Raw genomic sequence first — 27,645 nt, forward strand, 5'->3', positions numbered from 1 at the left:
CATCTTGGATCTCTCTCCCCCGTTTTCACATTTTCTTTTTTTTTTGAGATGGAGTTTCGCTCTTGTTACCCAGGCTGGAGTGCAATGGCGCGATCTCGGCTCACCGCAACCTCCGCCTCCTGGGTTCAGGCAATTCTCCTGCCTCAGCTTCCTGAGTAGCTGGGATTACAGGCACGTGCCACCATGCCCAGCTAATTTTTTTTTTTTTTTTTTTTTTTGTATTTTTAGTAGAGACGGGGTTTCACCGTGTTGACCAGGATGGTCTCGATCTCTCGACCTCGTGATCCACCCGCCTCGGCCTCCCAAAGTGCTGGGATTACAGGCTTGAGCCATCGCGCCCGGCCCGTTTTCACATTTTCAAGAGCTCACTCTGGATGCTGACTGGATACTGGACTGCAGGAGGGCAAGACAGGACGCAGGGAGGTTGGAAGATCTTTGGCAATAGACCAGTGGGAGAGGAAGGTGACTGAAACTGGCTGTGGAAATGGAGATGGCCAGCCAGGGGGGGTTCGGGGAGAAGGGAAAAGAGTCAGGGATGTCTCCTGGTGCTCCCCTCAGGGAAGAAGCCTGAGTAGCGTTTAAAGCTATGAGACTGTGTGGGATCATTCTGAGAGGATCACTAGAAATCTGGTGGAGGAGGAGCACGACGAAAAAGATAAAGGTGAAAGGGAATCCGAGAGGGAAGGTCGTTAAAACCCAGACTAAAGGGCTTCAAGGAGCCTATAACATCTGTGTTAAATGCAGCTAAATGACTGAGGTAAAAGTCATTTCAGCAAAGTACCCTGGAGGAAAACCAGAAAGGAGTGGGTTCAAGAGAGGACATGAGGCGAGGTAGTTGCATGGAGCAGAGAAACAGAATGGTAAATAGAAACCTGGGGTCAAAGGTCTATGTGTTTAATGCACAGCATTAATGAATGCTTGTGTGTGGATACCAGCAAGAAATCAGTACAGAATTCTGGGGTCATAGCCGGACAAGACTCCTCAGCTCCAAATTTACTTGAAGTTCTAGCTTCCATCTTTAAAACCTTGAAAATCAATTGGATTTCTTTTTCTTTTTTCTTTTTTTTTTTTTTGCCATCTATTTCATAATACAGGATGTGACACAGAATATATCCCAAATTCTTACTTTCCTGGGAGATCATGTCTCAGTTTTTAACATCTAAACTGCATAGCAGCTGTTTATCTCACAAAACATTTTTCAGGCTGGGTGCAGTCAGCGGCTCACGCCTGTAATTCCAGCACTTTGGGAGGCCAAGGCGGGAAAATTGCTTGAGCCTAGAAGTTCGAGACCAGCCTGGGCAATGTGAAGGGATGTAGTCTCTCAAAAAAATTAATTGCCTGTTTTGGAGCTTCATGGAAATGAAATTGTGCGGTACACATTTATTTGGATCAGGCTTCTTTCACTCAACATTATGTTGGTGAGATTCACCAACTACACATGGCAGTTATTAACCTATTTTCATTACTATAAAATTTCCATGGTATAATATATATTTGTCCATTCTTTTGTGATGAACTTTGGGCTATTATGAAGAGTGCCTCTATCAGGATGCATTTCCTTTGGGTTTTCACATTAGAGTGGGATTTCAGGATCATAGGAGTGCTCACCTTTAGCAGTATTTCCAAAGAATTTTCTAAAGTAGGTGTACCATTTCACATTCCCACTAGCAGTGTATAAAAGTTTCAGTTACCTTGCGTTCTCACCAACACTTGGTATTAACAGTCTTTTTAATTTTAGCCACACTGGCTGGTGTGTATTGGTTGTTCATTGTGGATGCCATTCGTCTGATGGTTTATGAGGTTGGGCATTTTTATATGCTTTCTGGTCATTTGGATGTTCATGTGTCTTTCCTTCCTTTCTTTTTCTTTTCTTTTTTTTTTTTTTAAAGAAGTTCCTATTCTCTTCTCTTGTTTATTTTCTGTTGGATTCCTTTATTTGTAGAAATTCTTCATACGCTCTGAACATGAGTCCTTTGCTTGTTACATGTGTGACAAATTCATTTCCCATCTGTGACTTATCTTTTCCCTCTCTTATTGAATTTCTTGAGGGATTCTTAATTTTACTATCATCCAATGTACTGATATTCTCCTTTTAGGGTAGTGTTTGGGTTTTTTTTTTTTTTTCTATTAAAGAAATCTTTACCTGACTTCTGAAGAGCTTTAAAATCTACATATGCCTATTAAACCCCACTGCTTTTATATATATTTTATGCTAGAAAATGAACTAGGCACTTTCACAGATATTATTGTCTATTTTGTGAGAAAATATCATCACCATCATTTTCCAAGTCCAGGACATGCCACGTGTGCAGGACAATGCCATAGCTCCTGACATCTGGAACTCTTCCTGCATTGGAGAGGGTGGGCCTGATGCCACATTGGGGTTGGGTTGGTGCCCATTCCCAACCCCACAGGTGCAGGGCTTAGAAAATGGAGGAGGGCCAGGTCTGAGCTGTGGTCCTGCAACGGCCTGAGGATGTAGAAAAGTCTCACTGCACTGCCAAGGGGGGTCCAAGGAATGCAGGAGGTGGGAGAGGAGCAGACAGAGGAGAGATCCTGTGTGAGGATGAGCAGAGTACAAGGGGTGAGGCCCTGAGGAAAACTCAAGATGGGAGGTATCTTTTGCTTAGCAGCTCAGTACTACAGGCATTAGAGGTGAGGGCATAGCCACTGGCTCCAAATTACTATCTCTGACATTCGTTATTTGGTGCAAGGACTGGGAGAAAGTTCTGCACTGCACAGACCCTGCCCAGGAAAGGTAGAGGGTACCGCAGAGCTTGCGGACGGGCAGTCAGCGCTGTCCTGCGGGCAGAGGCGCCAAGGCATGTGAGCAACGCTGGTCCGTGGGTAGGGGCAGGCCTCCCAACAGGGGCCCACACCAGCTTTTCACTCACTCTTTCTGAATCAGGAATGTTGAACACACAATGAAAAGCCCAATTTACAAAAATAAAGCATTTGCCTGATGAGGTTAGAACTGGTATTATAAGTAGTTTGCCAATCTATATATTGTGACAGAAGGCAGGTCAGTGGTTGCTTGGAGCGGAGCCAAGCAGGAGAGAGGAATCACAAAGGAGCACAAGAAAACCTATGGGACGTGGACGTGCTCGCTGTCCTGATCATGGTGATGGTTTCACAGATGCCTAAGTCCCTCTATTATATGTCAGTCACCCCTCAGTGAGGCTGTATGCATCCTCCCAACACACACACACACACACACACGCACACGCACACACGTATGCACACGCGGACACGCGCGCACACGCACACGCGCGCACACAGGCACACACGCACGTATGCCCACATGCACACACATACATGCGCACACATGCACACACGCGCACACACACGCACACACGTGCACACACACGCAGTTGCAATCAAATGGTTCAAAGTACACTTTAGTTGTGCAAGTACATGTTCTCCAAGCCTGTCTGCCCATTTGGCTCTTCCAAGCATCCCAGTCACGAGGGAGTGAGACCAACACTTGGATGGGCTGACTCCGGCTGCAGCATGGCTGCTGAGACTACTTCAAGTTCCACATTCTGGGACTCCATGAAGCCCCAGCTCGAGGAGAGAGCCTGCCAGATACACAGAGAAGGAAAGACTACTAACCCCACATCTGTCTCGCCCCCTGACTACTACACACCGGCAATCACTGGAGCTTCTGGCTTGAACTTCAAATCTGTGGGACCAAGACAGGAGAGGTCTCTCTCAATCCCTTTCCCCATTCATGGGAAAAGTGGCAATTGAGAGTGGAGGAGAGGATTAAAATGCTAAGGGAACGAAACACATCTGAGGGGCCTCAGGACACTGCTGAGAACGGCTGTTGGAATCATAACCACGCACCTTGGAGAACAAGAATTGAGGGTAATTTTCCTTCCTCCGAACAGTATGTTTCTTTACTAGTTTCTTACTGCAGGAGGCTTTAAAGCTCCATAGAATATCTTCAGTAATGAGAAACAAAACAAAAAATAAAAACAATGGTAATCGTCACAGCTAACAGATAGCTATTAGCAAAGATTTTTATAAAGGTGTAAAAATCAGCAGACTATACTTTTATCTAAATGATCCTTGCAGTTTATGAAGAGGTGCCTCCAAGGTAGCTGAGACACTGACCTGCCATCATGGGACGATGTTCCCACCCTGGTCCAGGAGGACCGAGCTGACCCCATCCACTTCAGCTCCTCTGTGAAATGATTGACTCTGGTGCTGATCACTTGGTCCCTCTGGTCATCAACAGGTGTTACCAGGCAGTTGACCAAGGACGAGGACGTTGTTGAGGGCCAGACAGGGGCAAACAGGCTCCCACTCTGGGACCATTAGCACAGGGCACTCACCATCTGAGCACCAGCTCCAGAGAAAAAGGAGAAAGAGTTGATAGCGTTACCCGGAAGTGTGGGGTCTTCAGTTCTTGTCTTCTTGGAGGAAAGAATTTAGCCAAGAGGTAAGCAGTGACAGTGAAACAGTTGCAGAATTTATTTAAAGACACAGTACACTCTGAAAGCCAAGTAGAGCGGGCTGCTTGGAGAAGCAGACAGTGTAGGTTGGCACTGGAGAAGCTCCCCTAGGAGGGTCTTATATGAATATTCATGAAAGGGGTGTGAAGGGGTGTTACTAGCAAGCATATTTTGGGTGGTCTCCTTGGCGCACACGCTCTATGGTGATGCGTGCTAGCATATATATCATGTCTTATCAATGTCTGAAATCTCCACCCAGGGGTGTGTGTGTGTGTGTGTGTGTTTGAGACAGTCTCACTCTGTTGCCAGGCGCTAGGCTGGAGAGCAGTGGCACAATCTCAGCTCACTGCAACCTCCGCCTCCCGGGTTCAAGCAATTCTCCTGCCTCAGCCTCCCGAGTAGCTGGGACTACAGGCGCACGCCACCACGCCCAGCTAATTTTTGTATTTTTAGTAGAGACGGGGTTTCACCATGTTGGCCAGGATGGTCTCGATATCTTGACCTCGTGATCCGCCGGCCTCGGCCTCCCAAAGTGCTGGGATTACAGGCTTGAGCCACCGCGCCCGGCCAGGAGTGTGTTTTTTTACCATTATAATGAGTAACTGTTACCTTTAGGGCAAGCCAAGTTGAAGTGTGCATGCTTGCTGTTAGGGAAAGTCCCTACTGAAGTTATCTCCTGTGAGGGTCAGAGAAGTCCCAGTTAGGACCAGAGAAGCCGAACTGCAAGTCTGATGTGGCTGCTGTTTTCTCCCCATTGCTGGTGGGTATTGTTGGTAGAGGGAGCAAGGTTTCCAGGGCTGCCTTTCCCGCTCCTGTCTATCTAGCTGCCTACTCTAATGGTAATGCTGAGCTCCACAGCAAAACGTTAGAAAGGCCTCCCCGTGCCCCTCAACAATACAAGCAATGGACCTGGGGAGACTGAGGGTCTGAGATGTGAATTGCTTGCTTTACAGTAAAATCTAAAACATGTATGCAGTACGTGAATCAACGTATCTTCAACACAGGAGTGTCCAGCTTGGCAAACCAGGGGCCACCGTAGGGAAGGACCCAATCATGATCTTTAAATAGGAACGAGAGCAGCAGGGCTGGTGGACATCTGCCTGAGGACATTAGTTTCCAAACATTCGAGCAAGGCCCCCTTTGCAAATCTGGGTGATGATGACCAAAAGAGGGACACGGGGTATCCAGCAACAGGTGTATTTTATAAAAATTAGTTATGGGCCGGGCGCGGTGGCTCAAGCCTGTAATCCCAGCACTTTGGGAGGCCGAGGCGGGTGGATCACGAGGTCGAGAGATCGAGACCAACCTGGTCAACATGGTGAAACCCCATCTCTACTAAAAAAAAAAAAATACAAAAAATTAGCTGGGCATGGTGGTGCGTGCCTATAATCCCAGCTACTCAGGAGGCTGAGGCAGGAGAATTGCCTGAACCCAGGAGGCGGAGGTTGCGGTGAGCCGAGATCGCGCCATTGCACTCCAGCCTGGGTAACAAGAGGGAAACTCCACCTCAAAAAAAAAAAAAAAAAAAAATTAGTTATGTAAACATGCATGTAAAAATTAAAACACAACAATGTAGTCTAAAAGCAAACGTTTCTCAATATTACACCCCCTAGAGATAAATAGTGGTGGCTAAACACAAATCTTGGTGCCTGTTCTGTGCACACTGACTGCCTCCATCTGCCAAGTCTACTCGGCTCCTGATTTGGATAATGAGAGTCCAGCCCCAAACTGGATTCAGGAGGGAGAGCACTGACCAAATGATGTGGCCCCTGCATGAATAGCAAGAGTTTATGTAGAAAGGACTCACTAAACCATCTCTGATTCCATTCCATTCGTGAGCTTGATAGTAAAAGTTTGGATAACAAGCGACAGCTGTAGTAACACACATGGCGAGAACAGAAACGGCTTCAAATCCTCGTAAACGAGTTAAGTATCTGAGACAGGTCTCAATCAATTTAGAAGTTTTTTTTTTTCTTTTTTTTTTTTGCCAAGGTTAAGAACAAGTTGGAAGGAATAAACACAGAATCATAGAAACAATCTGTGGTCTGTGCTTTTCTCCAAAGATGATTTTGCGGCTTCATTACTTAAAGGGGAAGAGTGTGCTGGAGGGAAAGAGGAAAAGTGTGGTCACATTACTGAATCCGCACACTGCAAGAGAAAATGAGAAGGCAGGGGAATAGTCAATTGTGTATTCATTTTGTGCTCAGTAAATTAGCACCTCACGTAAGATAAGATGAGCAGAGCAGCTACCTGTGGGGATATTTAACCTTTTATCTGTAGTCCTGGCTATGGGCTCAGGCAGCAGAGCGGGGGCATCTTCACTGTGACCCTGGACTCCATTCATTCTGACCTTCCTCACTCACTGCACTGGTGGCTGCCTGCAGGGAACTCAAGGTCTCCAGAATGTCACCTGTGATGATGACCTCTCATCTCCTCTCTGGGAAGCAGACCTGATCTGTCCTCACTGTTCTCAGTATTGTTCCCTTCTTACAGGGTCTTGGTAGAAGGATGTGTTCACTCAGTCCCGCTCTGCATCAGGGGCTCTAGGGAAAAAATATAGCATCTTCTGCTCCTGTGGCAGTGGTAGCACTGCGAGCAGATATGTGGATTAGCATCAGCCCTCCAGCTCTGCCTCCCTGACCATCTCTGGGCTGGAGTCTAAGGACTACGCTGATTACTACTGTCGACAACAACAGTTATCACACTGTGCTCCAGCCCCATGGGGAAGTAAGACAAAAATCTCCCCAGAATGTTTTTACTTCGGTCTGCCCTCAGCCTGTCCCCATCAGAGAGGGCTGTCTTTTCCTGTCTTCTACTTGGAGATTGCTGTGAGCCAAGATCACACCATTGTGCGGCTCCAGCCTTGGTAACACAGCAAGACTCCATCTCAAAAAAAAAAAAAGAAAAGAAAAAAGAAAGAAAAGAAAAGAAAAGAAAAAGGAGGGTGTGAGGAGAGAAACTAACTTACATATATTAATTATCCCTGCTCCCAAAATAAGAATTTTCTTCTTGTAATAAACCTTCAAAGGAACCCATGGGGGATTTTGTTGGTAGTCTAAGCAGAGAGCTACACTTCCCTACTGAGAAGGCTGAAAACACAAAGACACACACACTGAGACACACATAGAAACACATATACAGGCAAAGATGCAAAGAATCATCACTTTCTCAGTGTTTCCTGAAGACGGGTCATGAGCCTGAGATACCATCTTGGCCAATGTACCTGAAGCAAAGTCTCCCAGGACATCTTAGGGAGAAGATTCCCTCTCTGGTAATGAGAGAGTGCATATAAGAATACAGTTGGCCAGGCGTGGTGGCTCAAGCCTGTAGTCCCAGCACTTTGGGAGGCTGAGGCGGGTAGATCACGAGGTCAAGAGATCGAGACCATCCTGGTCAACATGGTGAAACCCCGTCTCTACTAAAAATACAAAAAAGTAGCTGGGCATGGTGGTGCATGCCTGTAATCCCAGCTACTCAGGAGGCTGAGGCAGGAGAATTGCCTGAACCCGGGAGGCGGAGGTTGCGGTGAGCCGAGATCGCGCCATTGCACTCCAGCCTGGGTAACAAGAGCGAAACTCCATCTCAAAAAAAAAAAAAAAAAAAAAGAATATAGTTGCTTTCCCTCTCCCCATCTACAGTCCAGTAAGCAGCTGACTTCTGAATTTGTTCTCACCCATTGCCCATGACAAGCCCATGAAAATTCCCAAGATAACAACCACCGCTCTTGGAACTGCCAACCTATGGGCTTCCTGATTTTTTTTTTTTTTAGAGATAAGAAGAGAGAATGGGGAGGAAAGGTGGGGCAGAAGGAAAGGAGATTAGTTTTTTTTTGTTGTTTTTGTTTGTTTGTTTGTTTGTTTTTAATAATAAGAAAAAGAATAAAGAAGAGGAAGAAAGAGAAAGAGGAAGAGGGACAGAGAATGGGGGTATTGCTTTGTTGCCCGGGCTAGAATGCAGTCTAAATATGGGTACGCCTATAATTGTCCTTAATAATGGAGACGTGAAAGAAAATGAGGGAAGAGAATAACAAACAAGGAGCCAACCAACATTTCGTTTAAACTTCTAAGTTGATATGATGTGGTGCTGATAAGAGTGTATATTTTGTATATTTAAAGTGGAGAGTTCTATAAATGTTAATTACGTTTACTTGTTCCAGATCTGAGTTCAAGTCCTGGATATCGTTGTTAATTTTCTGTCACATTGATCTGTCTAATATTAATGTTGAAGTCTCCCACTATTATTGTGTGGGAGTCTAAGTCTCTTTATTAGTCTTGTATGTCTGCGTATTCCTGTACTGGGTGCATATATATTTAGGATCTTTAGCTTTTCTTGTTGTTGCATTGATCCTTTTATCATTATATAATGTCCTTCTTTGCTTCTTTTGATCTTTGTTGCTTTAATGACTATTTTATCAGAGGCAGAAATTGTAACTTCTGCTTTTTATTTATATATTTTAGCTCTCTGTTTGGTTGGTAAATCTTTCTCCATCCCTTGTTTTGAGTCTTTGTGTATCATTGAGTATGAGATGGGTCTGGATGCAGCATACTGATGGGTTTTAGTTTTTTATTCAAATTGCCTGTCTGTCTTTGGATTGGGGAATTTAGTCAATTTAAATTTAGAATTAATAATGATATATGTGAGTTTAATACTGCCATTTAATATTAGCTGGCTATTTTGCCCATTAGTTGATGTAAACTCTTCATTATATTGATGTTCTTTACTTTTTGGTATTTTTTAGAACGGCTGATACTGTTTGTTCCTTTCTATGTGTAGTGGTTCTTTCAGAAGCTCTTGTAAAGCAGGCCTGGTGGTGATGAAATCTCTGAGTGCTTGCTTGTTCACAAAAAAACTTTATTTTTCCTTCACTTATGAAGCTTAGTTTGGCTGGATGTGAAATTCTTGGTTGAAAGTTCTTTTCTTTAAGGATGTTGAATATTGGTTCCCACTCTCTTCTGGTTTGTAGGGTTTCTGCTGAGAGATCTGCTGTAAGTCTAATAGGCTTCCCTTTGTGGGTAACCTGACCTTTCTCTCTGGCTGCCCTTAGTATTTTCTCCTTCATTTCAACCCTGGTGAATCTGACGATTATGTGCCTTGGAGTTGCTCTTCCTGAGGAATATCTCTGTGGTGTTCTCTGTATTACCTGGAGTTGAATATTATCCTGCCTTACTAGGTTGGGAAATTTTTCCTGAATAATATCCTGAAGCGTATTTTCCAGCTTGGATTCATTCTCTTCGTCACATTCAGGTACACCTATCAAGCGTAGATTAGGTCTTTTCACATAGTCCCATATTTCTTGGAGACTTTGCTCATTCCTTTTTATCCTTTTTTCTCTAATCTTGTCTTCTTGTTTTATTTCATTGAGTTGGTCTTTGACCTCTGATATCCTTTCTTCTGCTTGATCAATTAGGCTGTTAAAACTCGTGCATACTTCACGTAGTTCTCGTATTGCGTTTTTCAGCTCCATCAATTCACTTATATTCCTCTCTAAATTGTGTATTCTTGTTAACATTTCATCAAACCTTTTTTCAAAGTGCTTAGTTTCTTTAGATTGGGTTTGAACAAGTTCTTTTAATTCACAGAAGTTTCTTATTATTCACATTTTGAAGCCTGCTTCTGTAATTGGAACACACTCGTTCTCCATCAGGCCTTGTTTCGTTACTGATGAGGAACTGTGATCCCCTGCTGAGGGAGAGGCGTTCTGATCTTGGGTATTCTCAGCCTTTTTTTGGCTGTTTTCTTCCCTTCGTTGTAGATTTATCCATCTGTGGTCTTTATAATTACTGTCTTTGTAATTGAGTTTCTGAGTGGACGTCCAACTTATTGATTCTCAGCGCCAAAATCTGAGCAACCCACTGCGCCGACTAAATCAGTGGCGTTAAGATTGATGGTGTTTTTCTGACTCTGCACCAAGAACCGACGCTCCGAGGCGCCGGCAAAACCGCCTCGCCGGTCACAAGAGTCGTGCTGGCGACCCATGGGGCTCCTCCGCTGGGAATCTCCTGGTGCATGAGCAACAAGAATTCATGTGAAGGTGTGGCGTCCTCTCGTTCTTTGTGCTTTCACTGGGAGCTACAATCCCGAGCAGCTAGTGATCAGCCATCTTGGATCTCTCCCCGCGGGCTTCCTGATTTTTGAGACAAAATTAGTAGTTGTTTAAGGCCCTTTACCATAGTTATTTCCATTTTTTTAAAAAAGAAAAAACTTTCAACAAAAAGCAATGTAATTGATATTAGATCACAACATGAACGATCAGGAAAGTGACCACATAGGTAATGCAGGAAGGAATCGCTGTGGCTGCACAAAAGGATGTAAAGCAAGTCTTTCATGACCTCTCGCCATTATGCTCCTTTGTGTTTTCCCAAAAGACACCTCCAAAATGACCTAAGTAAAAAGGCTGGGGGCTCGAATACACACAAAACCTCTACAAGTTTGTTGGTGCTCCTCTACCTGGATTATCACTTGGCAAGCCCTTCTTACAGAAACGGTGGCACCCATGACAGTCACAAGTTATATGCAGGTGAGCCAAACCCCACGGTATGCTGTGCTCTTTAACACCTGTGAATACATCATGTTCCTCCCAAACAAGGAGGACAAGGTTTCTATTCCCATTGTTAATCTATTTAAAATCATTACCTTCTCTTTCCTTCCCTCTTTGTTCCTTTCAAAGTCTAGAGAAAAATATATTTTTAAAAACTGTGCTACTATACAAAATTTGCAAAGTGCAATGAAAACAAATTTAAAAAATCCTAGAGCATCTGTACCCAGAGGTAATATATTAAACACAGTTATATGATCTGCCTTTGTAAACAGTGATATAACTACACAGACATCTTTAAACTTTGAAGGGCAGTAGTTTGTTTGTGTCTTATTTTAAACTTAATAGATCATGAGTATTTCCCTTTCCATTTATTCAAGCAACATTCAACATTGCTAATAAATCAGTAAAATGTTATTTAAAATGATTTGGAAAAGCTTCAATTATCTTACTGCAAAGATGTACCATAATTTATCTACTCTTTCATGAATGTGGGGATTTAGGTTGTGTCTAAGGTTTACTATTGCAAACAAATAATACCATGATGAAAATCCTTTGATTCCACCTCAATTTCCTTGGGGCAAAAAAGACCTGCATCAGTCTCCCTTCCATCTTCCCTGGGGAAGACTTCTCCTTGCCCTGGCTGTGACTCCACCACTACCACAGAGGCCCACGGTACACAGCACCAACAGCTTCCTGCCCAACCCAGGCCAGGCAAGGCCAGGCCAGCCCGCAGTGCTCTTACCCACCTTCCCAGTCCTCAGAGTTGCTGTTGCGGCCACCACTAGCGCCAATGCCAATACCACTGCTGTCTGCCTCAACGCAGTGACCCATTCTAAAAGGCTCCTGCCACCTGGCCACCTCTGCACCCCTGTCCCTGCCCTGGTGGCAGCCAGCCACCCTCCTACCTCTCTGGCACTCTGCAGTCTCCATCACTGCCACCCACCGCAGCGACGCGAGCTGTGGTGTCACAGGCTCCAGCCTCTAGCATGCAGCAGATGGCTCTTCCTACTCCTGGAATGGAGCAGCTGGGCGGGTAAAGCCAGAAAAGCCTAGAATGGGACACAGAGAGTGGTAGCGTTAGATCCCCCACCTTGTCATGCTGGCCACTGGGTGGCACGGGCCAGTTTCAGTGAAGACGTTCACACCCACCCTCCAAAGTCCATAGCATCTCTTTTTGGCCCAAACTGGCTAGGGAGTGGAGACTGGATATACCATGGTGCCTGGGCTTCCCGCTCTACAGGAACCACTGGGACCACCCAGGCTGTGTTCAGGAAGCAGGAGCAACAGAAACTCAGTCCCAGCCAGCCCTTCCCACCAAAGTGCTGGTTCCCATTCCTGAGACCTCCACCCACAGGGCCCTGTCACCCCATGGTGTCTGCTACTCCATGCCTGGGCATCCTTGGCAGTCTCTGCAACACAGAATGTGAGGGCTAGGGCCTGGGAACCATGATCGGTCTGGGGGCCCTGCTATGATCAGGATTTTCACAGAAACATGTGCCTGCCATGCAGGAGGAGATGGCCCTTTAGAGTTTAGAATCCAGGGAGAGGAGGACCACTCCTCTCTCAGAGACCACCACTGTCACTGAAACCTCCATTGCCTGCCACCAGCAGTGCAGCTTCTGACAAAGCCCCTAACCCGCTGCCACTGGCAGTGTAGCCCCAGGATAGTGCCAACACCCCATCCCCCACTACCAGCAGTGTAGCACGTGATGGCAGCCCCTAACCTGCCCCTGCCTTAGACACTGCAGCACTCGATGGCACCCGCAAACCACCCCCCTGCCATGGGCAGCACAGACTGGGATAGCACCCCAACCAACTCCCTGCGGTGGGCAGTGTAGCCACAGATAGCGTCCCCAACCAGACCCCCACTGCAGGTGGTGATACCCTCATATGGCACCCAAACCACCCCCCACTGCAAGCACTGCAACCCTGAATAGTGGGTGCCCTAACCCACTCCCCGTTGGGAACAGTGCGGCCCTGGATAGTGCCCCCAACCAACTCCCTGCCTTGGGCAGTGCAGCCACAGATAGCACTCCAAACTGCTTCTCCACCTTGGGAAGTACCACCATGGACAGCTCAGGTAGCCCCTGCCACAACCAACACAGCCCAGAACAGCACACTCATCCACTCTCTGCTAGGCAGTGCAGACCCCTGAGAGCACCAAACCCACCCGCAGCCTCCCCTTGACTCAGGCTGTGTATACAACCCCAAGAGTGCCCCAACCAACCCTCTACCCCAATCCATGGGCAGTCCAACCCTGTGTAGCTCTCCCAAAAAGCCCCCCCACCTCTGTCTTGGTGTAGTCCCCATAGCGCCTTTAACACCACTCCTCCTCACCACCAGCAGTGTAGCACCCTGTAGTAACCCTAACCCATCCTCCACCACCAGCACTGCAGCCCCAGATAGTGCCCCTAACCCGCTCCCCATGTGGGTAATGCAGCCTTGGATAGTGCCCCCAACCAGCTCCCAGACACAGGCAATGATGTCCTGGAAATCACAATCCCCACCCACTGGGGGCAATGTAACACTTGATAGCACCCCCAACACACCCCTCACCACTGGCAGTGTTGCACCCCATAGTGCCACCAACCCACCCCCGACAAGGGCATTGCAGCACCTGATAGCTCCTCCAACTCGCCCCCCACCTAGGGCAGTACATTCCCGGATAGTGCCCACAAAATGCCCCACTGCTGCAGGCAGTACGGCTTGGGACAGGCCCCATCCCACCCCCCAGCAATGGGCAGCACACCCCAAGAAAGGGCCCCCAACCCTCTCCCCTCTGCGGGCAGTGGCACCTCAAATAACCCCCCCAAAGAGCCCTGGCAACACCAGCAGTGACACCCTGGATAGGGCCCACCGTCCATGGCAGCGCACCCCCAAGCCGTCTCCCGTGCCTCAGGCTGTGCAGGCCAGGATGGCGAATCTATCCCGCCATCTTTTTGCCTTTCCAGCTGTACTGTAGTCTCCGTCACCGCCATCAACCGCAACAGCCAGGCGACCCGATACTGCAGGCTCCAGCCTGCAGCATGGACAGCGGGCGGCTACTCCTCCTTCTCCTGTATGCCAGCTCAGGAAGGGTAGGCCCGCGTACTCAGAACTCTTGAGTCTGATACGGCCAGGATCCCTCCTGCCATTCTTTATATAAGGCATGCTAGACTCCATGTTCTGATTGGATGAGAGCAAACTTCAAGGTCTACTCTAATTGGGCTTTATTTGTATGTTCTGATTGGTTAGCCTAAGACTTGTTCTCATCCCGCTGGCCAGGCCGAGCTGCGGCCCCTTTAAGGGGGTGGTAGTGCTTCAGCTTGACGCGAGGGACGCTGCCAGCGTGCGTGCGCCTACAAAAGCCGGGACTGCGCTTCCTGCGGGGATCCGGCGGGAGCAGCGGCGCGGTCGGAGGCTGGCCGCGGAAGCCGCGCCACGGCCCTAGGAAGTCCGCAGAAGCGGCCGTGTAGCCCGAAGGGGGCCGCAGAGGCGGCAGCGCGGTCAGATAGAGTCAGCAGAGGCCGCGCCACGGCCCTAGGGAGTCCGCAGAAGCGGCCGTGTAGCCGGAAGGAGGCCGCGGAGGCGGCGGCGCGGTCGGACAGAGTCAGCAGAGGCCACGGCGCCGCCGGAGGGAGGCCGCGGCACGGTCGGCGCGGTCGGAGGGAGTCCGCAGAGGCCGAGGCGCGGTCGGACGGAGTCAGCAGAGGCCGCGGTCGGAGGGAGTCAGCAGAAGCGGTGGCGCTGCCGGAGGGAGCCCGCAGAGGCCGCGGCGCGGTCGGAGGGAGCCCGCAGAAGCGGAGGTGTGATCAGAGGGTCTTAGGAGAAGCCGTGATAGCTTCCACGTAATGGTGGAGGAGGAGGCAGGTAAGGGGCGGGGACTCGTACCCCACCGGGAACCCTCCAGATCTCCCTGCTCGTTCTACACGGCTCCCTGTTTTCCGGCCCTGACTTTGTGGGCATTTGGGCCCCAGTCGTTTGCGTGGGGGCAGTTGAAGGGTCCTGGCCGTGGCAGCATCTGCAGCCCTGACAGGAAGGCTATGCCCCCACCGTCTACAGGTGCATAGGCACCGAGCCTGTGGTGAAGCCCGGGACCTGGGTCACTCTGAACCCCACGGGTCTCTGAGCTGGGGTATCCTAATTTTCGTTTCCACCTACAGTGTGTAAGTTCCCCTTTTGCTAAAATCACACCCGCATTTCTTTCTTATTTTATTTTATTTTTTTTTAAGAGACTGAGTCTGGCTTTGTCGCCCAGGCTGGAGTGCAGTGCCGCAATCTCGGCTCACTGCAGCCTTCATGTCCTGAGTTCAGGTAATTCTCCTGTCTCAGCCTCCTGAGTAGCTGGGACTACAGACGCCCACCACGATGACGCCAGTCTAATATTTGTATTTTTAGTAGAGATGGGGTTTAACCCTATTGGTCAGGCTAGTTTCAAACTCCTGACCTCAGGTAATGCGCCCAGCTAGGCCACCCAAAGTGCTGGGATTACAGGCGTGAGCCACTGTGCCTGTTGAACTACAGTTTCCTAATGAATAGTTCATTTTGAGGACCTGGCCTCTTATCTGTTGTTCTATTTTATATCTACAGAATTGTCTGGTCAGGTTCTAGATTGGGTTCTTTTTCTATTTTGTAGTTTTTTGTGTGTGTACACCTTAGGTGACAACTCCTCATGAATTGTATGATTGCCTGAAATTTTTGCCTCATCTATAGGATTTTTTTTTAAATTTGGAAAGTAGTTTTCCTTGCTGTGCAAAGATTTTTCAGGTTTGTGAGTGCCACTCGGCACTGTAATTTGGTATTTAGGATTGCGGGTCCTCACTTTGATTGTATTTCTCAGGATTCCTTTAGACCATTGCTTTTGTGGTTCCCTGTGTTAACTTTTTTCCACAACATAAAGGTCCATAATTAGGGGTACATTTTCATACATATAGATTGGTTAATGATCAAATCAGGGTACTTAGGATTTCTGTTGCCTCATACAGGTATCATTTTTGTGTGGAGAGAACATTCAAAAGTCTCCCTTCTTGCCCTTTTGAAAAATACAGTATTGTTAACTCCAGTCACCAGGCTGAGGAGGAGAACACTGATTTAGTCCTTCAACGGTAAGATAACTTTGTTTTCATAACCGATCCCCATTCTCCCTCCATCTTCCAGACTCTAGTTACCAATATTTTGCTTTCTACTTAAGATAAACGTCTTAAGATTTCACAGCAGTGGTATTATGCAGTGCGTGTCTTTCTGGGCCTAGTTCATTACATTTAACATCATGTTTTCCAGGTTCATCTGGGTTGCCCTAAATGATGCTGTTTGATTATTTTGATGGCCAAAGAATATTCCTGAATGTATACGAGAGTTTCTTGGCCTCTATATCTGTGGATGAACAGGTAGGTTGAATGTCTACCCAGTAGTGGGACTGCTAGATGGCATGGTATTTCTTTCTGTGTTTTATTCTTTGCAGGATTCCCGACTTTTTTTTAATAGTGTTAATACTAATTTATGTTTCCACAAACAGTTCCCCTTTTGGAAATTCATATCAGAAGATGTCTTTTGAAATATTTTAATGTTTTAGTAATGTTCATTCTAGTTGGAGTGAGATAAGATCTGAGTGTGGTTTTGATCTACATTTTTCTCATGAGTAGTAATGTTACCCAAGATTTTGTAATCATTGGTTCAGTTTCCTGTCTTTGCACAAATATCTATTCAGGTTATTTGCCCAATTTTGATCTGGTTATTTTTCTGTTGTTTAGTTTTTTTGTCAGCTGGTAGTTTTACTGGCTTGTGCCTTTTCAAAAATAACCCCTTATTCACTGTGTGTGTGCCCAGATTTTTAAATAATTTTCAGTATGCTTTTTCATTTTGTTCGTTTTTTATCTTTGTTGGGCACAAACTCTTCAGTTTCACATGGTCCCACATATGCATAATTTTCTGGTTAGCTGTGCTGTTGGTTGCTAATCAAAAAAAAAAGTCACTACCAAAGCAGTCCATTGTCAATGATTTTTTCCCTTGTATTTTTGTTACTTTTTGTAAACTGTGAGCATACATCCAAGTTGCCCTAAATATACCCATACCCGAGGTTGTCTTTATAGGAGCTTTATGGTTGCAAGTTTTGTATAGAATCTTTTAGTCTTTTTGAATTTATTGCACACTTAATGGCATAAGAGTCCTATATTATTCTTTAGCATGTGGCTATGTGGTTTTGAAAACCTTCCCTATTGTGTCATTTTGGTGGTGTTTTGAAAAATGTTCACCCTATAAATTTGTGTTTATTATTATGTACACAGTGTTATTTGTGTTTATTATTGTGCCCTCATTTTGCTCACTGGTCTGTGTTTCTCTGCGTATGACAGCAACATATGGGTGGGTTAACTAGAGATTTTTCATTTAATTAGAACTCAGGGAATGTGATTCACCCCACATGGCTTGTATTTCTCAGGATAGCTTTGGAAATTCTGGGTGTTTCACATTTCCACATAAATTTAGCATTGTTTCTTCATGTTTCTTTTTTTTTTTTTTTGCATTTAGTGGATTAACATTATGGATGTGATTTATATTCTTTTTAATTGCATTTTAGGTTTTGGGGTACATGTGAAGAACATGCAAAATTGTTGCATAGGTACACACATGGCAGTGTGATTTGCTGCCTTCCTCCCTTCACCTATATCTGGCATTTCTCCCCATGGTATCTCTTCCCAACTCCCGACCCCACACTGTCCCTCCCCTATTTCCCCCCAACAGACCCCAGTGTGTGATGCTCCCCTCCCTGTGTCCATGCGTTCTCGTTGTTCAGCGCCCATCTATGAGTGAGAACATGCGGTGTTTGATTTTCTGCTCTTTTGTCAGTTGGCTGAGAATGATGGTTTCCAGGTTCATCCATGTCCCTACAAGGGACATGAACTCATCGTTTTTGATGGCTGCATAGTATTCCATGGTGTATATGTGCCACATTTTCCCTGTCTAGTCTATCATTGATGGGCATTTGGGTTGGTTCCAGGTCTTTGCTATTGTAAACAGTGTTGCAGTGAACATTCGTGTGCATGTGTCCTTATAGTAGAACGATTGATAATCCTTTGGATATATACCCAGTAATGGGATTGCTGGGTCAAATGGAATTTCTATTTCTAGGTCCTTGAGGAATCGCCACACTGTCTTCCACAGTGGTTGAACTAATTCACACTCCCACCAACAGTGTAAAAGTCTTCCTATTTCTCCACATCCTCTCCAGCATCTGTTGTCTCTGGATTTTTTAATGATTGCCATTCTGACTGGCATGAGATTGTATCTCAGTGTGGTTTTGATTTGCATTTCTCTGATGACCAGTGATGATGAGCATTTGTTGGCCTCATGTATGTCTTCTTTCGTAAAGTATCTGTTCATATCCTTTGCCCACTTTTGAATGGGCTTGTTTTTTTTTTTTTTTTTTTTTTTTCTTGTAAACCTATTTTAGTTCTTTGTAAATTCTGGATATCAGCTCTTTGTCAGATGGGTAAACTGTAAAAATTTTTTCCGGCTGGATGCGGTGGCTCAAGCCTGTAATCCCAGCACTTTGGGAGGCCGAGGCAGGTGGATCACGAGGTCGAGAGATCGAGACCATCCTGGTCAACATGGTGAAACCCCATCTCTACTAAAAATACAAAAAACTAGCTGGGCATGGTGGCGCGTGCCTGTAATCCCAGCTACTTAGGAGGCTGAGGCAGGAGAATTGCCTGAGCCCAGGAGGCGGAGGTTGCGGTGAGCCGAGATCACGCCATTGCACTCCAGCCTGGGTAAGAAGAGCGAAACTCCGTCTCAAAAAAAAAAAAATTTTTTTTCCCATTTTGTTGGTTGCCAATTCACTCTAACGACTGTTTCTTTTGCTGTGCAGAATCTGTGGAGTTTGATTAGGTCCCGTTTGTCTATTCTGGCTTTTGTTGCCAATGCTTTTGGTGTTTTGGTCATGAAGTCCTTGCCTACGCCTATGTCCTGAATGGTTTTGCCTAGATTTTCTTCTAGGGTTTTTATGGTGTTAGGTCTTATGTTTAAGTCTTTAATCCATCTGGAGTTAATTTTAGTGTAAGGTGTCAGGAAAGGATCCAGTTTCTGCTTTCTGCACATGGCTAGCCAGTTTTCCCAACACCATTTATTAAACAGGGAATCCTTTCCCCATTGCTTGTTTTTGTCAGGTTTGTCAAAGATGAGATGGTTGTAGATGTGTGGTGTTGCCTCCGAGGCCTCTTAAAACACTATTTGTCATATACTAAATGTAATTAGAGGAAACAAGGAAGATTTTGATAGAGAATTGATTCCTCTCGTCTGAGAGTAACTTTGTACCCATTACTGATTCCTTCCAAGACCCCCTCCATCTCCCCAGCAGCCTCTGGTAATGCCCATTGAACTTTCTACTACTACTATTTTTTTTTTTTTTTTTTTTTTTTTTTGAGACGGAGTTTCGCTCTTGTTACCCAGGCTGGAGTGCAATGGCGCGATCTCGGCTCACCGCAACCTCCGCCTCCTGGGTTCAGGCAATTCTCCTGCCTCAGCATCCTGAGTAGCTGGGATTACAGGCACGTGCCACCATGCCCAGCTAATTTTTTGTATTTTTAGTGGAGACGGGGTTTCACCATGTTGACTAGGATGGTCTCGATCTCTCGACCTCGTGATCCACCCGCCTCGGCCTCCCAAAGTGCTGGGATTACAGGCACACGCTACCATGCCCGGCTATTTTTTTGTATTTTTAGTAGAGACGGGGTTTCACCATGTTGACCAGGATGATCTCAATCTCTTGACCTTGTGATCCACCCGCCTCGGCCTCCCAAAGTGAACTTTCTACTTCTAGGGGATAAAGTTTTTTCAGTCTACCGCAGCCGAAAATAAAATACACTGAGCCTCAGTGGACCCTCCCTGCCTCCCTGCCAGCCCATCACTTTAACCTTGACTCCGTTCCAGCCTTCCCCAGCAACCCCGTTCAGGCCCCCTTCCCCTAAACTTGGGAAGCCCCTAACCCTAACCCGAACCCCATGCCCCTGCCCAGAGCCAGCCCCCACTGGGAGCCCCTGATCACTTCCACCCTCCCCCCGGCACCCGGGACCCTGGTATAGATTTCCCTGCTGAATATTTATAAGCATGCAAACAACCCCAAAGAATCCCCAGGGACCTGCTCCCCTGCACCAGGGGAAACCCTGTATGCCGATTTACATGGTATGCAAACGAGCATGCAAATGACCCTCTAAAACATCCCTGGGGCAGGCCCCCTCCACCTGCTGGGAACCAGAAATTCAAATCTCTCTGTGAATATTTAGATATGCAAATGAGAACCCCCAAATTAAAACACACCACACCCTTCAGGGCACACGAGCATGGAGGGCACAGGAGCATGGACGGTGCCTGACTACCCAGCCTTCCTACTTTTGTGAGGCCCTATTTTTTTTTTTTTTTTTTTTTTTTTTTTTTTGAGACGGAGTTTCGCTCTCGTTACCCAGGCTGGAGTGCAATGGCGCGATCTCGGCTCACCGCAACCTCTGCCTCCTGGGTTCAGGCAATTCTCCTGCCTCAGCCTCCTAAGTAGCTGGGATTACAGGCACGTGCCACCACGCCCAGCTAGTTTTTTGTATTTTTAGTAGAGACGGGGTTTCACTATGTTGACCAAGATGGTCTCGATCTCTCGACCTCATGATCCACCTGCCTCGGCCTCCCAAAGTGCTGGTATTACAGGCTTGAGCCACCGAGCCCGGCCGTGAGGCCCTATTTTTATCCTTTTCCTGGTGGCTGCTGCATGATGTCATCTTTCTTGGGTGCCATCTTTGATGACATATTTACACAATACCGCTATCTTGGTTTCACCTGTTTCCCATAGAATCTCATCCCCTTTAAAAAATTTGTTTTCAGAAGGAAACCAACCCAATACGATCCAGAAACCCAACCCTAAAAAGAGAAAAGACAAGTCAAAAAAGAGAAAAAGTTTCAAAATAACACTAGACTCTCCCTGGGGCTCCCCTGTACCCTAACCTGAACCCTGACCCCGAGCCATGAATATTCATGCATCCTCATGAATATTCGTGAAATACTGATAATCAATAGGCATTTATGTAAAACCCTGACCCGAACCCGAACCCTAAACTCTAAACCCCTAACCATGACCCCAGACTGATTGATTATGTAAAACCCTGACCCTGATTCTGAGGTGAGACATAGAAGAAAGACTTCGAGAAGTTTGTACATTCAGTGACATAATGCATTTTATTCTTTAGTCGATGTTAGAAAGCAGAGGCTTGTATCTCTTGAAGAGTTTCTATCTGACATAAAGAATGATATACAAGGCCGGGCGCGGTGGCTCAAGCCTGTAATCCCAGCACTTTGGGAGGCCAAGGCGGGTGGATCACGAGGTCAAGAGATCGAGACCATCCAGGTGAACATGGTGAAACCCCGTCTCTACTAAAAATACAAAAAACTAGCTGGGCATGGTGGCGCGTGCCTGTAATCCCAGCTACTTAGGAGGCTGAGGCAGGAGAATTGCCTGAGCCCAGGAGGCGGAGGTTGCGGTGAGCCGAGATCACGCCATTGCACTCCAGCCTGGGTAACAAGAGCGAAACTCCGTCTCAAAAAAAAAAAAAAAATTTTTTTTCCCATTTTGTTGGTTGCCAATTCACTCTAACGAGTGTTTCTTTTGCTGTGCAGAATCTGTGGAGTTTGATTAGGTCCCGTTTGTCTATTCTGGCTTTTGTTGCCAATGCTTTTGGTGTTTTGGTCATGAAGTCCTTGCCTACGCCTATGTCCTGAATGGTTTTGCCTAGATTTTCTTCTAGGGTGTTTATGGTGTTAGGTCTTATGTTTAAGTCTTTAATCCATCTGGAGTTAATTTTAGTGTAAGGTGTCAGGAAAGGATCCAGTTTCTGCTTTCTGCACATGGCTAGCCAGTTTTCCCAACACCATTTATTAAACAGGGAATCCTTTCCCCATTGCTTGTTTTTGTCAGGTTTGTCAAAGATGAGATGGTTGTAGATGTGTGGTGTTGCCTCCGAGGCCTCTTAAAACACTATTTGTCATATACTAAATGTAATTAGAGGAAACAAGGAAGATTTTGATAGAGAATTGATTCCTCTCGTCTGAGAGTAACTTTGTACCCATTACTGATTCCTTCCAAGACCCCCTCCATCTCCCCAGCAGCCTCTGGTAATGCCCATTGAACTTTCTACTACTACTATTTTTTTTTTTTTTTTTTTTTTTTTTGAGACGGAGTTTCGCTCTTGTTACCCAGGCTGGAGTGCAATGGCGCGATCTCGGCTCACCGCAACCTCCGCCTCCTGGGTTCAGGCAATTCTCCTGCCTCAGCATCCTGAGTAGCTGGGATTACAGGCACGTGCCACCATGCCCAGCTAATTTTTTGTATTTTTAGTGGAGACGGGGTTTCACCATGTTGACTAGGATGGTCTCGATCTCTCGACCTCGTGATCCACCCGCCTCGGCCTCCCAAAGTGCTGGGATTACAGGCACACGCTACCATGCCCGGCTATTTTTTTGTATTTTTAGTAGAGACGGGGTTTCACCATGTTGACCAGGATGATCTCAATCTCTTGACCTTGTGATCCACCCGCCTCGGCCTCCCAAAGTGAACTTTCTACTTCTAGGGGATAAAGTTTTTTCAGTCTACCGCAGCCGAAAATAAAATACACTGAGCCTCAGTGGACCCTCCCTGCCTCCCTGCCAGCCCATCACTTTAACCTTGACTCCGTTCCAGCCTTCCCCAGCAACCCCGTTCAGGCCCCCTTCCCCTAAACTTGGGAAGCCCCTAACCCTAACCCGAACCCCATGCCCCTGCCCAGAGCCAGCCCCCACTGGGAGCCCCTGATCACTTCCACCCTCCCCCCGGCACCCGGGACCCTGGTATAGATTTCCCTGCTGAATATTTATAAGCATGCAAACAACCCCAAAGAATCCCCAGGGACCTGCTCCCCTGCACCAGGGGAAACCCTGTATGCCGATTTACATGGTATGCAAACGAGCATGCAAATGACCCTCTAAAACATCCCTGGGGCAGGCCCCCTCCACCTGCTGGGAACCAGAAATTCAAATCTCTCTGTGAATATTTAGATATGCAAATGAGAACCCCCAAATTAAAACACACCACACCCTTCAGGGCACACGAGCATGGAGGGCACAGGAGCATGGACGGTGCCTGACTACCCAGCCTTCCTACTTTTGTGAGGCCCTATTTTTTTTTTTTTTTTTTTTTGAGACGGAGTTTCGCTCTCGTTACCCAGGCTGGAGTGCAATGGCGCGATCTCGGCTCACCGCAACCTCCGCCTCCTGGGTTCAGGCAATTCTCCTGCCTCAGCCTCCTAAGTAGCTGGGATTACAGGCACGCGCCACCATGCCCAGCTAGTTTTTTGTATTTTTAGTAGAGACGGGGTTTCACCATGTTCACCTGGATGGTCTCGATCTCTTGACCTCGTGATCCACCCGCCTTGGCCTCCCAAAGTGCTGGGATTACAGGCTTGAGCCACCGAGCCCGGCCGTGAGGCCCTATTTTTATCCTTTTCCTGGTGGCTGCTGCATGATGTCATCTTTCTTGGGTGCCATCTTTGATGACATATTTACACAATACCGCTATCTTGGTTTCACCTGTATCCCATAGAATCTCATCCCCTTTAAAAAATTTGTTTTCAGAAGGAAACCAACCCAATACGATCCAGAAACCCAACCCTAAAAAGAGAAAAGACAAGTCAAAAAAGAGAAAAAGTTTCAAAATAACACTAGACTCTCCCTGGGGCTCCCCTGTACCCTAACCTGAACCCTGACCCCGAGCCATGAATATTCATGCATCCTCATGAATATTCGTGAAATACTGATAATCAATAGGCATTTATGTAAAACCCTGACCCGAACCCGAACCCTAAACTCTAAACCCCTAACCATGACCCCAGACTGATTGATTATGTAAAACCCTGACCCTGATTCTGAGGTGAGACATAGAAGAAAGACTTCGAGAAGTTTGTACATTCAGTGACATAATGCATTTTATTCTTTAGTCGATGTTAGAAAGCAGAGGCTTGTATCTCTTGAAGAGTTTCCATCTGACATAAAGAATGATATACAAGGCCGGGCGCGGTGGCTCAAGCCTGTAATCCCAGCACTTTGGGAGGCCAAGGCGGGTGGATCACGAGGTCAAGAGATCGAGACCATCCAGGTGAACATGGTGAAACCCCGTCTCTACTAAAAATACAAAAAACTAGCTGGGCATGGTGGCGCGTGCCTGTAATCCCAGCTACTTAGGAGGCTGAGGCAGGAGAATTGCCTGAGCCCAGGAGGCGGAGGTTGCGGTGAGCCGAGATCACGCCATTGCACTCCAGCCTGGGTAACAAGAGCGAAACTCCGTCTCAAAAAAAAAAAAAAATTTTTTTTCCCATTTTGTTGGTTGCCAATTCACTCTAACGACTGTTTCTTTTGCTGTGCAGAATCTGTGGAGTTTGATTAGGTCCCGTTTGTCTATTCTGGCTTTTGTTGCCAATGCTTTTGGTGTTTTGGTCATGAAGTCCTTGCCTACGCCTATGTCCTGAATGGTTTTGCCTAGATTTTCTTCTAGGGTGTTTATGGTGTTAGGTCTTATGTTTAAGTCTTTAGTCCATCTGGAGTTAATTTTAGTGTAAGGTGTCAGGAAAGGATCCAGTTTCTGCTTTCTGCACATGGCTAGCCAGTTTTCCCAACACCATTTATTAAACAGGGAATCCTTTCCCCATTGCTTGTTTTTGTCAGGTTTGTCAAAGATGAGATGGTTGTAGATGTGTGGTGTTGCCTCCGAGGCCTCTTAAAACACTATTTGTCATATACTAAATGTAATTAGAGGAAACAAGGAAGATTTTGATAGAGAATTGATTCCTCTCATCTGAGAGTAACTTTGTACCCATTACTGATTCCTTCCAAGACCCCCTCCATCTCCCCAGCAGCCTCTGGTAATGCCCATTGAACTTTCTACTACTACTATTTTTTTTTTTTTTTTTTGAGACGGAGTTTCGCTCTTGTTACCCAGGCTGGAGTGCAATGGCGCGATCTCGGCTCACCGCAACCTCCGCCTCCTGGGTTCAGGCAATTCTCCTGCCTCAGCATCCTGAGTAGCTGGGATTACAGGCACGTGCCACCATGCCCAGCTAATTTTTTGTATTTTTAGTGGAGACGGGGTTTCACCATGTTGACTAGGATGGTCTCGATCTCTCGACCTCGTGATCCACCCGCCTCGGCCTCCCAAAGTGCTGGGATTACAGGCACACGCTACCATGCCCGGCTATTTTTTTGTATTTTTAGTAGAGACGGGGTTTCACCATGTTGACCAGGATGATCTCAATCTCTTGACCTTGTGATCCACCCGCCTCGGCCTCCCAAAGTGAACTTTCTACTTCTAGGGGATAAAGTTTTTTCAGTCTACCGCAGCCGAAAATAAAATACACTGAGCCTCAGTGGACCCTCCCTGCCTCCCTGCCAGCCCATCACTTTAACCTTGACTCCGTTCCAGCCTTCCCCAGCAACCCCGTTCAGGCCCCCTTCCCCTAAACTTGGGAAGCCCCTAACCCTAACCCGAACCCCATGCCCCTGCCCAGAGCCAGCCCCCACTGGGAGCCCCTGATCACTTCCACCCTCCCCCCGGCACCCGGGACCCTGGTATAGATTTCCCTGCTGAATATTTATAAGCATGCAAACAACCCCAAAGAATCCCCAGGGACCTGCTCCCCTGCACCAGGGGAAACCCTGTATGCCGATTTACATGGTATGCAAACGAGCATGCAAATGACCCTCTAAAACATCCCTGGGGCAGGCCCCCTCCACCTGCTGGGAACCAGAAATTCAAATCTCTCTGTGAATATTTAGATATGCAAATGAGAACCCCCAAATTAAAACACACCACACCCTTCAGGGCACACGAGCATGGAGGGCACAGGAGCATGGACGGTGCCTGACTACCCAGCCTTCCTACTTTTGTGAGGCCCTATTTTTTTTTTTTTTTTTTTTTTTTTTTTTTGAGACGGAGTTTCGCTCTCGTTACCCAGGCTGGAGTGCAATGGCGCGATCTCGGCTCACCGCAACCTCTGCCTCCTGGGTTCAGGCAATTCTCCTGCCTCAGCCTCCTAAGTAGCTGGGATTACAGGCACGTGCCACCACGCCCAGCTAGTTTTTTGTATTTTTAGTAGAGACGGGGTTTCACTATGTTGACCAAGATGGTCTCGATCTCTCGACCTCATGATCCACCTGCCTCGGCCTCCCAAAGTGCTGGTATTACAGGCTTGAGCCACCGAGCCCGGCCGTGAGGCCCTATTTTTATCCTTTTCCTGGTGGCTGCTGCATGATGTCATCTTTCTTGGGTGCCATCTTTGATGACATATTTACACAATACCGCTATCTTGGTTTCACCTGTTTCCCATAGAATCTCATCCCCTTTAAAAAATTTGTTTTCAGAAGGAAACCAACCCAATACGATCCAGAAACCCAACCCTAAAAAGAGAAAAGACAAGTCAAAAAAGAGAAAAAGTTTCAAAATAACACTAGACTCTCCCTGGGGCTCCCCTGTACCCTAACCTGAACCCTGACCCCGAGCCATGAATATTCATGCATCCTCATGAATATTCGTGAAATACTGATAATCAATAGGCATTTATGTAAAACCCTGACCCAAACCCGAACCCTAAACTCTAAACCCCTAACCATGACCCCAGACTGATTGATTATGTAAAACCCTGACCCTGATTCTGAGGTGAGACATAGAAGAAAGACTTCGAGAAGTTTGTACATTCAGTGACATAATGCATTTTATTCTTTAGTCGATGTTAGAAAGCAGAGGCTTGTATCTCTTGAAGAGTTTCTATCTGACATAAAGAATGATATACAAGGCCGGGCGCGGTGGCTCAAGCCTGTAATCCCAGCACTTTGGGAGGCCAAGGCGGGTGGATCACGAGGTCAAGAGATCGAGACCATCCAGGTGAACATGGTGAAACCCCGTCTCTACTAAAAATACAAAAAACTAGCTGGGCATGGTGGCGCGTGCCTGTAATCCCAGCTACTTAGGAGGCTGAGGCAGGAGAATTGCCTGAGCCCAGGAGGCGGAGGTTGCGGTGAGCCGAGATCACGCCATTGCACTCCAGCCTGGGTAACAAGAGCGAAACTCCGTCTCAAAAAAAAAAAAAAAATTTTTTTTCCCATTTTGTTGGTTGCCAATTCACTCTAACGAGTGTTTCTTTTGCTGTGCAGAATCTGTGGAGTTTGATTAGGTCCCGTTTGTCTATTCTGGCTTTTGTTGCCAATGCTTTTGGTGTTTTGGTCATGAAGTCCTTGCCTACGCCTATGTCCTGAATGGTTTTGCCTAGATTTTCTTCTAGGGTGTTTATGGTGTTAGGTCTTATGTTTAAGTCTTTAATCCATCTGGAGTTAATTTTAGTGTAAGGTGTCAGGAAAGGATCCAGTTTCTGCTTTCTGCACATGGCTAGCCAGTTTTCCCAACACCATTTATTAAACAGGGAATCCTTTCCCCATTGCTTGTTTTTGTCAGGTTTGTCAAAGATGAGATGGTTGTAGATGTGTGGTGTTGCCTCCGAGGCCTCTTAAAACACTATTTGTCATATACTAAATGTAATTAGAGGAAACAAGGAAGATTTTGATAGAGAATTGATTCCTCTCGTCTGAGAGTAACTTTGTACCCATTACTGATTCCTT

General features: G+C 46.6%; 1 long non-coding RNA gene across 1 annotated transcript in view; it reads left to right on the forward strand.

Moving 5' to 3' along the window:
• The first annotated feature begins 14,383 nt into the window (after positions 1-14,383).
• Positions 14,384-27,645, forward strand: part of LOC120366849 (uncharacterized) — a 44,251-nt gene continuing 30,989 nt past the window's right edge. Inside the window, exons 1-3 of the long non-coding RNA XR_005581376.2 lie at positions 14,384-14,844; positions 15,960-16,079; positions 16,255-16,361. This is a non-coding gene — a long non-coding RNA (uncharacterized LOC120366849). The remainder of the gene's footprint in view (positions 14,845-15,959; positions 16,080-16,254; positions 16,362-27,645) is intronic.

This window comes from Saimiri boliviensis, chromosome 17, assembly GCF_048565385.1.
Source record: "Saimiri boliviensis isolate mSaiBol1 chromosome 17, mSaiBol1.pri, whole genome shotgun sequence".
NCBI classification, from domain to species: domain Eukaryota; kingdom Metazoa; phylum Chordata; class Mammalia; order Primates; family Cebidae; genus Saimiri; species Saimiri boliviensis.